The following is an 11,833-nucleotide window of genomic DNA, read 5'->3' on the forward strand; positions in this document are numbered from 1 at the left end:
TTTATGTTGTTCATTATATTCCACAAATGAGTAAGATCATGTGATAGTTATCTTTCTCTGACTGGCTTATTTTGCTTAGCACAATGGTCTCCAGGTCCATCCATGCTGTTGCGAATGGTAAGAGTTCCTTTTTTTTATAGCAGCGTAGTATTCCATTATGTAGATGTACCACAGTTTTTTAATCCACTCATCTGCTGATGGGTACTTAGGCTGTTTCCACATCTTACCTATTGTAAATTATGCTGCTATGAACATAGGGGTGCATATATCCTTTCTGATTGGTGTTTCTGTTTTCTTGGGATATATTCCTAGAAGTGGGATTACTGGGTCAAATGAGAGTTCCATTTTTAAATTTTTGAGGAAACTCCATACTGTTTTCCATAATGGCTGCACCTACATTCCCACTAGCAGTGCTTTTTTCTCCATATCCTCGCCAGCACTTGTCGTTTGTTGATTTGTTGATGATAGCCATTCTGACAGGTGTGAGATGGTACCTCATTGTCATTTTGATTTGCATCTCTCAGATGATTAGTGACTTTGAGCATGTTTTCATGTGTCTCTTGGCCTTCCGTATGTCCTCTTTCGAAAAGTGTCTATTTAGGTCCTTTGCCCATTTTTTATTTTTATTGGATTGTTTATCTTCCTTTCGTTAAGATGTATGAGTTCCCTATAAATTTTGGAGATTAAACCCTTATCGGAGATAACATTGGCAAATATGTTCTCCCATGCAGTGGGCTCTCTTGTTGTTTTGTTGATGGTTTCTTTGCAGCATTATTCTTAATAGTCCAAAAGTGGAAATAACATGAATGTTTTTCAACTGATAAATTGATAAATATAATGTGGAATTTTATTCACCATAAAAAGGAATGAAGTACAGCCCAGTCGGTGTGGCTCAGTGCTTGAGCATAGGCCTATGAACCAAGAGGTCACCAGTTCGATCCCAGTCAGGGCACATGCCCAGGTTTCGGGCTTGATCCCCAGTAGGGAGCATGCAGGAGGCAGCCAATCAATGATTCGCTCTTATCATTGATGTTTCTATCCCTCTGTCCCTCTACCTTCCTCTTTCTGAAATAAATAAAAACGTAAAAAAGAAAGAAAGAAAATACAAATAGAAGAAAAAAGAAAAAAATTATGAGGTCCATAACCCTACCACCTAGAGACAAGCACTGTTACATTTTAATGATACTCTCCCAAATTACACTCTGTTGCCTATAAAATTTTCATTCACTAATATATTGTAGCTATCTTCCCATGTCGCTAAATATACTTCTACACAAAAACCAAACTCTATTCCCACCACTCACTCGCTGTGGACCTTGGGGAAGCCACCTCGCCTCTCAGCCTCTCCGTTTGTAAGGGGGGAGTAACTGGAGGACCCACCTCCAGAGGAAGCCAGGAGGACAAAAGGAAGGCGGTCACACACCCACAGCACCTGGGAGAGACCCAGCCGGAGGAAAACACTCTCAAAGGGGAGGCCCTGCTCTGACGACCTTCGTGCCAGCACTGAGCACTCCAACCAGAGCCAGCTCCTCTCTGTGCTGCTCTTATGCTTCAAACACACCATAGATTCTGTAGTTTAAAAGTAGGGTGTGGCACTGGCCGGGTGGCTCCGTCATTGGAGTGGCGTCCCATAGGCCAAAGGGTTGCGGGCTTGATCCCTAGCCTGGGTATGTGCAGGAGGCAGCCAATTGATGTTTCTCACTCACATCAATGTTTCTCTACCCCCCCCCCACCTAAAAAACAAATAAACAAACAAAACCAATACACATATCCTCAGGTGAGGGTTAAAGAAAATGTAGGGCGTGAGTGTCAGGGACAGACCCTGGGAGAACCCTGGAGGTTGTTGTGACCTTCAGTGGAAATAAACCACCCTTCCTGAGAACCTACTGTGCGCCTGGCACTGGCTCATGCTGTCTTCTCGCCATGACCATTATCAACTCCATGGACAGAGGGGGAAACAGTGACTTGCCTTTGCAAACAGCTGAGGGTGGAGCTGGTTCATTTCCAGGTTTTTGGGGTTTTTTAAATATATTTTATTGATTTTTTACAGAGAGGAAGGAGAGGGAGAGTTAGAAACATCGATGAGAGAGAAACATCGATCAGCTGCCTCCTGCACACCCCCCCACTGGGGATATGCCCGCAACCAAGTACATGCCCTTGACCGGAATTGAACCTGGGACCCTTCAGTCCCCAGGCCAACGCTCTATCCACTGAGCCAAACAGGTCAGGGCCCATTTCCAGGTTTGCCCCCCTGGGGATATGCCCGCAACCAAGTACATGCCCTTGACCGGAATTGAACCTGGGACCCTTCAGTCCCCAGGCCAACGCTCTATCCACTGAGCCAAACAGGTCAGGGCCCATTTCCAGGTTTGCCTGGTCGAAAGCCAGTGTTCTTGTCACTTCTCCATGCTCCCCGGAAGGGATGGCTTCGAAAATACTTGAGTCCTGTCCAAGTCACGGATTGGGTTGTTATTCCCCAGACCTGGAGGGTGGCATCCAAAGGGGAAAGGCACTGCTCCTAGATTTCAAATCGTGTTTGTGTGCCTCCTGTGCGAGGGGCCTTCCACTGGCTGTGGGGACGCAGTGGGGGCTGGAATGTGGCGTCTGTGTCCTGCGCTGGGCAGGCTGGCAGGGCGGGAGCCGGGTGAGGGTTAGTGCACAGGCTCTGGAGTTGGTCAGGATTGGAATCCCCCTCTGCTGGCGACTAGGGCCATTACCTCTGTGTGAGAAATCAGAGCACCTTGAGTGGCTCAGTGCAACTGCTGACGCGGGATAAGCTGTGCTATCACCAGGGTGAGTCAGGTGGTGAGTGCAGGGAGCCCAGGAGGAGCGGCCCAGGGAAGGGGCCGCCGCCTGCCAGCTTTTTGTGCACTTCTCTCTAAGCCCAGTGCATGGGCAGCCAGCCCACATGAAGGGCTGGAGATGAGTCATTCACCCCTGGCTTTCAGACCTATTTATCAGGAGGGAGGAGGGAGGGGGTTCATCTCCATCAAAAAGTCTGCCCCCATGGCCCCAGCCAGGCCAGGTCTCTCCTGTCCCTTTGTCCCAGGCCCTGCTCTGCAGGCCTTGACCATGAATTCCAACCCACCTGGCCCTGGGTCTTTGTACTCCTCCCCTGCTCCCTGTCTCCCTTCCTTTGGTCACCTTCAGTGTCAACTCCAGGCTGGCCAGCTGGTGGGACCACAGCTGTCTCTGGAGTCCTGTGGACCTTGGTGTGAATCCCAGCTCCCACCCCCTGACCTCAGGGAGTGACTCCACCTCTATGAGCCCTCCTTCCTTCTGTGCAGCAGGGGTTCCAGATTCTAATTCTGACTCTGCTTACTCGACGTGGCCCCCTGAGAAAGTTACTCAGCCTCCCCAGCCTCAGTCTTCTCATCTGCAAAACAGGAGGACAATTGCACCTTAGAGATTTGAGAATTAACTGAAAAAAAATACAAGAACTCAGAACAGTGCTGGGGACTTAGCAAGTGTTCACTATATGCTGGCCACGGTTACCATGATCCTGGCCTTTCAGAGCTGTTGCAGTCCACAGGGTCCTGCCCCAGAGGCTGCCTCCCTAAATGCCAGGTCCTTGGCCTCACACATAACCAGGCATGATGGCTGTTCGGGTCCTTATCCTGGCCTCTGCCTCTCCCACCATCAGGCTATCAGATTGGGCATGGGCACTCTACTTTGCAATCCCCTCCCCACCCCTAAAAAGCCAAGTGTAGCCCCAAAGCTGAGCTAACCCCAAAGAGTTGAGCCCAGCCCCAAAGGGCAAAACCCAGCCCTAAGAGCCAAGCCTAGCCCCAAAGAACCTAACCTACAGCCTAGGCCAGTCCCGAGGGCGGAGCCAAGCCCTGAAGAATCTAACCTGGTCCCTAAGGGCGGAGCCTAGGTCCCCAGAGCCTCGTGATCTTTTAAGGAAAGTTTTACTTCATTTGATAACTTATAGGAGTAGAGCGGTAGCCCCAAAGGGCTGAGCCCAGCCGTAAGGCCTGAAGCTAGTTGCATCTGCATTTTAGAAGGAGCTTTGTTGTGCGAGGGCAGAGGACGGAGAAGGGAGCAATACCACGTCCTCTTCCTTCTTTTCTTCATTCTAGTGGGCACTCAGCACCTTCCAGATCTCCAGCCCCAGCTGAGATGTCTGTGCTGGGTCAGCAAGACAGAGCGGGGAGAGAAAGCAAATAGTGGAGAATCCAAGTGAAGGGCATATGGGTGTTTGTTGTACTATTTTCTGTAGGTTTAGACATTTTCAAAATAAAATGTTGGGAGGATAAATAAAAATGAATTCTGGGGCCCGTGTGTAGCATTGGGGAGGGTGGAGCTGAGGCAGGTTCTTCCCTCCAGCAGCTCAGGGTCCGGTGGGGAGACCGCGTGGGAGCTCAGTGTGCACGGGGTCCTCCGAGGAAGGGCCCCGGGGCAGGCTGGGAGGCTGCGGGAGTGCAGCCGGATGGAGAGGGAAAGGGAAGGGCATTGGCACAGAGGAACAGCAGCGGCAACAGCGTGGAAGCTGGAGGTACAGGGACGTTGGGGCAACGGGTCATTGTGGATCAATGGAGGGTTCTTGGTGAGCCTGGAGTTACAGTTTGCAGGAGGCTGGAAAGGGAAGTCATGGCCTCCTGGAGCTTGTCTCCTGGAATTGGTCTCTGAAAATAAAAGTGATACTGGCCCACTGTTGCAAAATCAGAGAACACAGGAAATTATTTTTAAAAAGGAAGTACAACCCCTAAGTTAGCCCATCACCAGAGATAACCACGGTGAAGCATTTGATAAATTTCCTCCTAATATCATCATCATATATATCCCCTAAATTAGAATAATAAAATAGGGTGCATTGTGCTGTTTCTTACTTAAAATTTCACTTTCCAGAACCACTGAGTAGTCTCTGAAAACCTGACTTCTTCGGGGATCACTCCAGCCAGTGGTGCATCTTGGCGACGCGGCCGTTCTCCTGGTTGGGCACCGAGGCGGATTCCACGTGTTTGCTCTAACAAAGACACCGTGATAAACATCCTTCATACATACGCAACCCCGGTTTCTTTTTGATCAATTCCTGGACATGAGATTCTTGGAAGCCCTGCTGGGCCCGGAGCTGGCTGGGTAACCAGGAGAGGGGGTGGGTTTCCCAGGACCACATGTCCCCACTTGAGGACAGCCTGGAGCTCAGCTGTAAGGAACAACTTGCACTTTCTGAGTGCCTCACATGCTCTCTTACCTCCAGGCCAGTTTGTCCCGTGTTACAGCCCCCACCCCCAACTCTCTCTCCTCCAACTCTTCCTCATCTCTCCAGATTTCGGCATAACCTCCTCCGGGGAGCTTTCCCCGAGACCTCAGGCTGGAGCTGCCCACTCACACCCTCTCGGCAGCTGTGCCTGGACCAGCTCCATCAGAGCTGCTGTCTTGCTGGGTTACGAGTGCGGTTTCTTTGTCTGGTTTCCTTTGTCCCCCGAGGACAAGGTCCAGGCTGGATTCATCTTTGAATTTTCAGCACCAGGGGCTGAGCTGGCTCATTTCGGTTTCAGTAAATATTTATTGAGCACAGGAGTGAAGAGTTGGACAAATGACTGAACAAGTGAAACAAAATCCTCGAGAGAAGGCTGAAGCTCAGACGTTGGGCTCCAGTGAGCATCGGTCTAGGGGGAACACAGTGGGGTGCAGTGCAGGGCCCTGAGCCAGGAGTGGGAAGCAGGAAGGTAAGGCTCCTGTGAAGGGAGGTGGGACCAGGGGCCTGGGCAGTGCAGTGAAGGAGGCTAGCTGGGGGGCCGATCTGAGGAGTCAGAGGCAGGGGGCACCAATGGGTAATGGAGACAAGAACATTCCAGAAGAGGGAAAGGTGTCATGGGCTCCCGAGCCTCTGTCCCGGTTCAAATCCTAACCCTGCGCTTATGAACTGTGTGACCCTGACTGGTGATTTAGCTTCTCTGTGCCTCAGTTTCTCCATCTATAAAATGAGGGTCATTAATGTTAGTACTTCATTCATACATTCATTTTTCTCTTCTTTCCCCCGCTTATCAAACACTTGCTGTGTGTCTGTCCTGGGCCCAGGGAGGAGCTGGCCACCCCAGCCACACATGCGGCGAGCCCTGCGGCTGAGATCAAACCCGGGTCTGTAGTTACAGGCTCCATCCATGCGGCCTGTGCGGACGAGGGTGAGGCACCAGCACCGAGGAAGCGCTTCCTAAGCAGTAGCTGCTATATTGTCCTCCTATGGTCTCATCCTCAGCAGACGGGCTTTAGTTGCTGTCTCAGGCCTGCGCTGACCAACCACAAGGTCCCTCCCCTCTGAGCTTCAGTTTCCTGTAAGGTGACCAACCCTCCTGATTTGCCTGGGAATGAGGGTTTTCTGGGGATAAGGGACTCTCTGCACTAAAACCGGACAGTCCCCGGGAAACGAGGAGGTTGGTCCCCCTGGTTCCTTGCCTGTAACATGGAGAACCGCCTGCCTCCCAGGGCTGTTGTGCAGAACAGAAGTAAGCACATGGGAAGGGGAGGAAAACCATGGGACCAGAGTTCCAGACCTGGATCCATGAGAGTAGAGAATGCTGAGTGCCATGGAAATCCAGGCATGAAACAGAATGAGCCAGCTCGCCTGTACTGCTTTGGAAGAAGCTCTGAGATACATATTTTAGGGAAAAAAGGCCAAGTACAGAGTGCTTAGTGGGTATGCTTCTGCCGGTGTTGAGGAGGGGTGTGAATACACACACGCATGCTGGTGGGTGTGGATTCTCTGGGGAGGGAACTGGGGAGCTGGGAGAAAAGGTGGGAAGAAGGTTTGCTTTTCACTCTATATTCTTTTACACTGTTGGGATTATTTTATTATGATGATTATTATTTTAATCCTCACCCAAGGACATGATAAACGAGAGAGAGAGAGAGAGAGAGAGAGAGAGAGAGAGAGAGGGAGAGAAACGTTGATCAGTTGCCTCCCATATGCACCCAGACTGGGGATCGAACCTGCAACCTGGGTATGTGCCCCGATTGGGAATTGAACCTGTGAGACCCTTCCATGCATGGGGATGACACTCTAACCAACTGAGCCACAGTGGCCGGGGCGGGGATTATTTTAACCCTTTGTTGTCATGATCTAGCCAAAAAAACCCTCCCATTTTTGTCATCCCCCCACCCCTGCCCCAAACAAAATTAAAAGGCCAAAGTGACAGAGTAGGAAACATGCCTAGCCTTCTCCCAATCAAGACCTCTTTGACCACTGGGTTGCGTGGGGGCACAAGTGGACTGCTGGGTCCTCTAATGCGGAATTTGTCAGGCTCAGGTGCAAGTGCAGTCTGGGGGACACCTGTGGGCTCCCCATGCCATCCACACCCAGGCCTGGGGTCCCGGGGTCCCTCACCCACTTCTCTGCCTGCCTGTCCCAGGTTGCCCTGCATCAGGTCCCTGCCTCCAGGGGCAGAGGTGCCCATCTCACAGAGCAAATGGTCCAGGTTTCACATACCTCCCGGCTAGGGAATCTGTGTCTGCTGCCGCTGCCAAAGCCTGTTCGCTCCGCTTCCGGCCTTCGGGAGAAGGAGCCAAGCTGGTTGAGGAAAAGGCTCCAGGCGCAGCCTCAGACCAGCAGGCCTGGCCCCACAGACCCTGGCTCCTACGAGCTGTCCGTCCAGCCTGCCACGAGCTCCCAGCCACGTGGCAGGCTCTTCTTTTTTAATTTTAGCATCACATATATATTTTGGGAAAATATTCTTGTAATATCTCAAACATTAGTAAAATGTAGCAAAAAAAAAAAAAAAAGCCAAGTGATGCCCCCACACTTCCTGAGCCCCATCCCCCTCAAACATCCTTGTAAGTTTCTTTCGGAATGTTTTACCGCCACATGTATGCATCTATATCTGTTTCTCTATATTTGTATGTATACCCCTATCTCTATACTCTATTTATTACTATACCTTTATCTATCTCCACATCATCTGTAACTGTAGCTAGGCATTGCTAGTAGATATGTGTGTAGTGTTCGTGTTTCTCATATAAATGGTAACATTCTATACGTTTTGTTCTGCAAGGTACCTTGTTTTTCATTGAACATGTCATGAACATTGTTTGGGTCAGTACATACACAGCCACCTCCTTTCACAATGAGCCGGCCCGTCATGTCTTGGTCCAGTCCCCATTGCTTCACTCCCACAGACAGCCCTGGGCAGGCCTCATCGTGCACACGTGTTCTCCAGGAGAGGACCTGGCTGAGCCCCAGGCACTGCTGCAGGGGATGGGTACTGAATCGGTGACAGGTCCTAACAAATCTTGCCCCAGAAAGCCCGAGCTGAGCATCCGCCACAGGACATGGACGCCTGTTTTCATGCATGTCGCCAACACTGAGCTGTCTGCTTTTTTTTTCTGCATCAGCATCAGCCCATCTTTCCCCAGCATAATCCCCACTCCCCAAGCCTCCAATCACTCCACCGGATTGGCTTTGAAACCTGGGCCACAGAGAACTTTCTAGCCACCTTAGCTTGCCCTGCTGGTGAATGGTCTCCTGCCTGGGTGATTTCAGGGAGAAGGGGGGAATCCACCAACCCCCACATCTCTCCCCCATCGAAAGGCCAGCCCTCCTGAAATTCCTCCAGGAGGTGGGAGTTTGGTGAAGGCTCTGTCCTCTTTGGGAGCCCTCTTGCCTAAGGTTTCCTACCACACAAGCAGCGTGGAGCAAAGAGGGGTGGGCTCGGGAGCTGGCAAGCACAGGGGGACCCAAAGAAATACAACCATAATAACAGCCCATTCCTTACAAGTGCCTCCGTGCGCCCGGCACCTCACCAAGCCCGAGGCACACACCCTGCTGGGGCTGGCTGTGATGTGCCCTCCTCGGCCCTCCTGATTCAAGTCGCCTTACCCAATAACCTGCGAGTGCCCAGGGCTGACGTTGGGTGCAGGGTGGCTCAGAACCCTCTCTCCTGAGTCTGCATCCAGAATTCTTTCTCCCACATCCCACATGAACACCCCACATGTTGCTGGGCAGCTGAGCCCAACAGAGCTCTGGGGATCAATGGGACTTCCCCACCTGGTCCTGGGTCTGGGAAACACCAGGCTCTTTGGTCTGGGCCTGGCCAGAGCCTCAGTGTCCCCATCTGTAAGGTAGAAGTGGACTGGTAATTCCCAAGGGCATTCCTGTTTGTCTTAGGCCTGCTGCCCCTCTGGCTTCGAGTCAGAAAACATGCTGCTAAGGGGAGTGGAGCCTGGCCTAGCCTCAGGCTCCTGCTAGCCTTTGTCTCAGGAGGACAGGGCACCCCTGGACCAGGGGTCGGCTGTGAGTTCAAGTTCTGCTCCTCACAGGCCCTAGCTGTGTGCAAGTTTCCCGCCACTCAGTGGGTACCTGACACTGTGGCCCTTCTCCTCTCCCTTCTGGGGAGATCAGCGTGCTTCTCTGAGCCTCAGTTCCCTCCCTGGCCGGCCTAGCGCAGGGCTGCTTGAAGCTAGTGGAAGAGCCTAGATGGGAAAGAGCTTTGCAGATGGAAAACCTCAGCCCACTGGGGAGACTGGGGAGGCCTATTGCTGTATCTGCAAGCATGAGGTCCAAAGGCCATTGGGTCGCAGAGACCGTGCTGGAACCCTCCATCAGCGAGGAGGGGCAGACGGCCTTCTCCCCGAGGTCCTGGCATCTGGCAGCACCTCAGGGCTGGCCCTCACTTCCCCTCTTATTTAGAATGTCTGTTCCCATGCAGGGCCCTGGTCAGCACCTACATGACCCAGGTCCGGGGAGGGGGCCCCAACAGCCTGAACCCCTGGAGAGGTCTGGAGAGACAGGCCAAGCCCCCCTCTGCCCCCAGGCCTGTCTATTCTCCTTCTTTCCCTCTAACCTGCTGCCCCGGGGCCCTAGCCTCACCCATGGTCAGCTTCCCACCTGCCTTGTGCCCCCTTCATTTCTACCCTGGCCACCAGGGGTCTTTGGAAATCAAGGATCTGGCAGATCTCTCCTGCTGAGCTCTCAGGAGCCCTCTGCCAAGTGTCAACCTGTACAGAGTCCCAAGGGTGGCAGGGGCCAAAGGAGGGGAAAGGGGTGTCCCTTGCTCTGTGGCCTACTGGAGTGACCTCCCATTGCTCCCAAACCCTGTATCCTGCTTGAGGTGCACCCCACACTCCCACCCACACAAGGTGGTCCCAGGCCCAGACCATGCCCCTCCATCTCCCCTCTGCCTGGACCCCCCAGCCCCCAGTCCTGACATCTCACCTCCATCAGGCCTGTCAGGCCCTCTTCCCGTGCTGCCCCCAGGCTGCGGGAGGTGACCTTCCTGTGTCCCCTCCACGGAGTGAGCTCCAGTGGCACAGCTGTGTCTCGCTGAGGGTCCATGAGCCTGGAGGGCAGGGGCACACCCGCTTCGCTGCTGGGACTGCATTGTGCCCAGACCAGCAGAGGCTCCCGAAACGCCCGCTGGGCACCCAAACGAATGGACATCGTTCTCTGCCCCCCGCGTGGCCACCCCAGGCAGTGGGGAGTGCGTGTGACCTCAAACCCAGCCAGGCTGAGCTATATTTAGACACCAGGGCCAGGGTGGACTTCTGGGGCTGAGGAGATGGCGGCCCACAGTAGGGCCCCAGGGGAACCTCTTATCTCGGCCTGTGTGACAGGCTGGAGCCCAGACCAGTGGCTGCTGGCTCCCACTGTCCCCTAAAAAGCTGAGGAAAGACTCCATTGGAACAAAGGAGGCTTTCTGCCTGGTTGTGTGTGTGGTGTGCGTGTTGATAGCTAGAAAAAATAAGTTCCGGGCTAGTTGGTCAGCTCCAGGGGTGGGCCAGAGATGGGGGGCAGGGGTGAAAGTGGGGGTCTTCCGGGCAGCCCCATGCTGGCCCCGGCTGCAGCTGGCCTGCCAGGCTGCCCTGCTGCCTGCACACTTTCCTCCCCTTCATACCTCAGGTGGGCGCAGTGCCAGGCCAGGGTGCGGCCACCCGGCGGGTGAGGAGGGGCCACCCTGGCCTGGCTGCTCGCTCCCCTGCTCTCTGGGGCGGGCAGGAGGCAGGATGGATGTTCGCAATAATTACCCAGCTGCAGCTTCCCCAGAGCTGCCGCCATAGCAACGGTGCCAGGCGCCCCAGCAGAGCGGCCAAGTGGCAGGAGGGGGTGTGGGCGCTCTGGGCAGGTCGGGAGGGGGTGGCATGAGCCCCAAGCACAGTCCCACTGGCTCTCTTTGTCAGCTCCCTCCCCCGCCTGCCCCCTCCCTAGGGGCCAGGGGGTGGGACTTGTCTGGGCACAGGGAGGTTGGCATGGCCCAGGAAAGGCTCCAGGGGAGGCTCCAGCAGACGCCCCATTCCCCTGAGCAGGTGTCAGGAGGGCTGATGCCCCCACCTGGGGGGCACACCCAGGACCTCTGGGTGTAATCACCCGGGAGGCTGTCTTCGCTTTTCGGAGAGGGGCGTGTGGTCATGGGTGCTCTCCAGGGAGGGTGTTTATGACTCCCTTCCCCGCCCTCCCAGGATCCGCTTAGAGCCAGACGGAGAGTAGCCTCGGAGAGCACTGGCTAAAAGTTTTGGGGGGGGGGGGGGGGTTCACCTGTTTCAGAGGTCCTGCTCCCAGTGTCTGGGGACACCCAGAATCCTGCCTTCATGGCACCTGTCTTCCTCTACTCTGTAGTAGAGGCCCTGTTGGCCTCTTCTATAAAATTCAATCTGATGAAGGGGACTGTGTCTATCTCCATTTTACAGAGGAGAAAACTAAGGCCAGAGTCACGACACCTGTCTCAGGCCACACAGCTAAACGTGTGGAGCCTCAAGCCAGGTCAGTCTTGTCACCGCCCTGCCACTGATGTGTTCCATGTGGTTGTTCTGACCCCTCTGCCATCTGACAGTGTGGCCCAGTGGTTCGCTGAGCGTAGTCTCTGTGTCCTAGTGGGAGGGGGTGGTGGGGGGGTGGGGG

This window comes from Myotis brandtii, unplaced genomic scaffold (genome assembly GCF_000412655.1).
Source record: "Myotis brandtii unplaced genomic scaffold, ASM41265v1 scaffold61, whole genome shotgun sequence".
Lineage (NCBI taxonomy): Eukaryota > Metazoa > Chordata > Mammalia > Chiroptera > Vespertilionidae > Myotis > Myotis brandtii.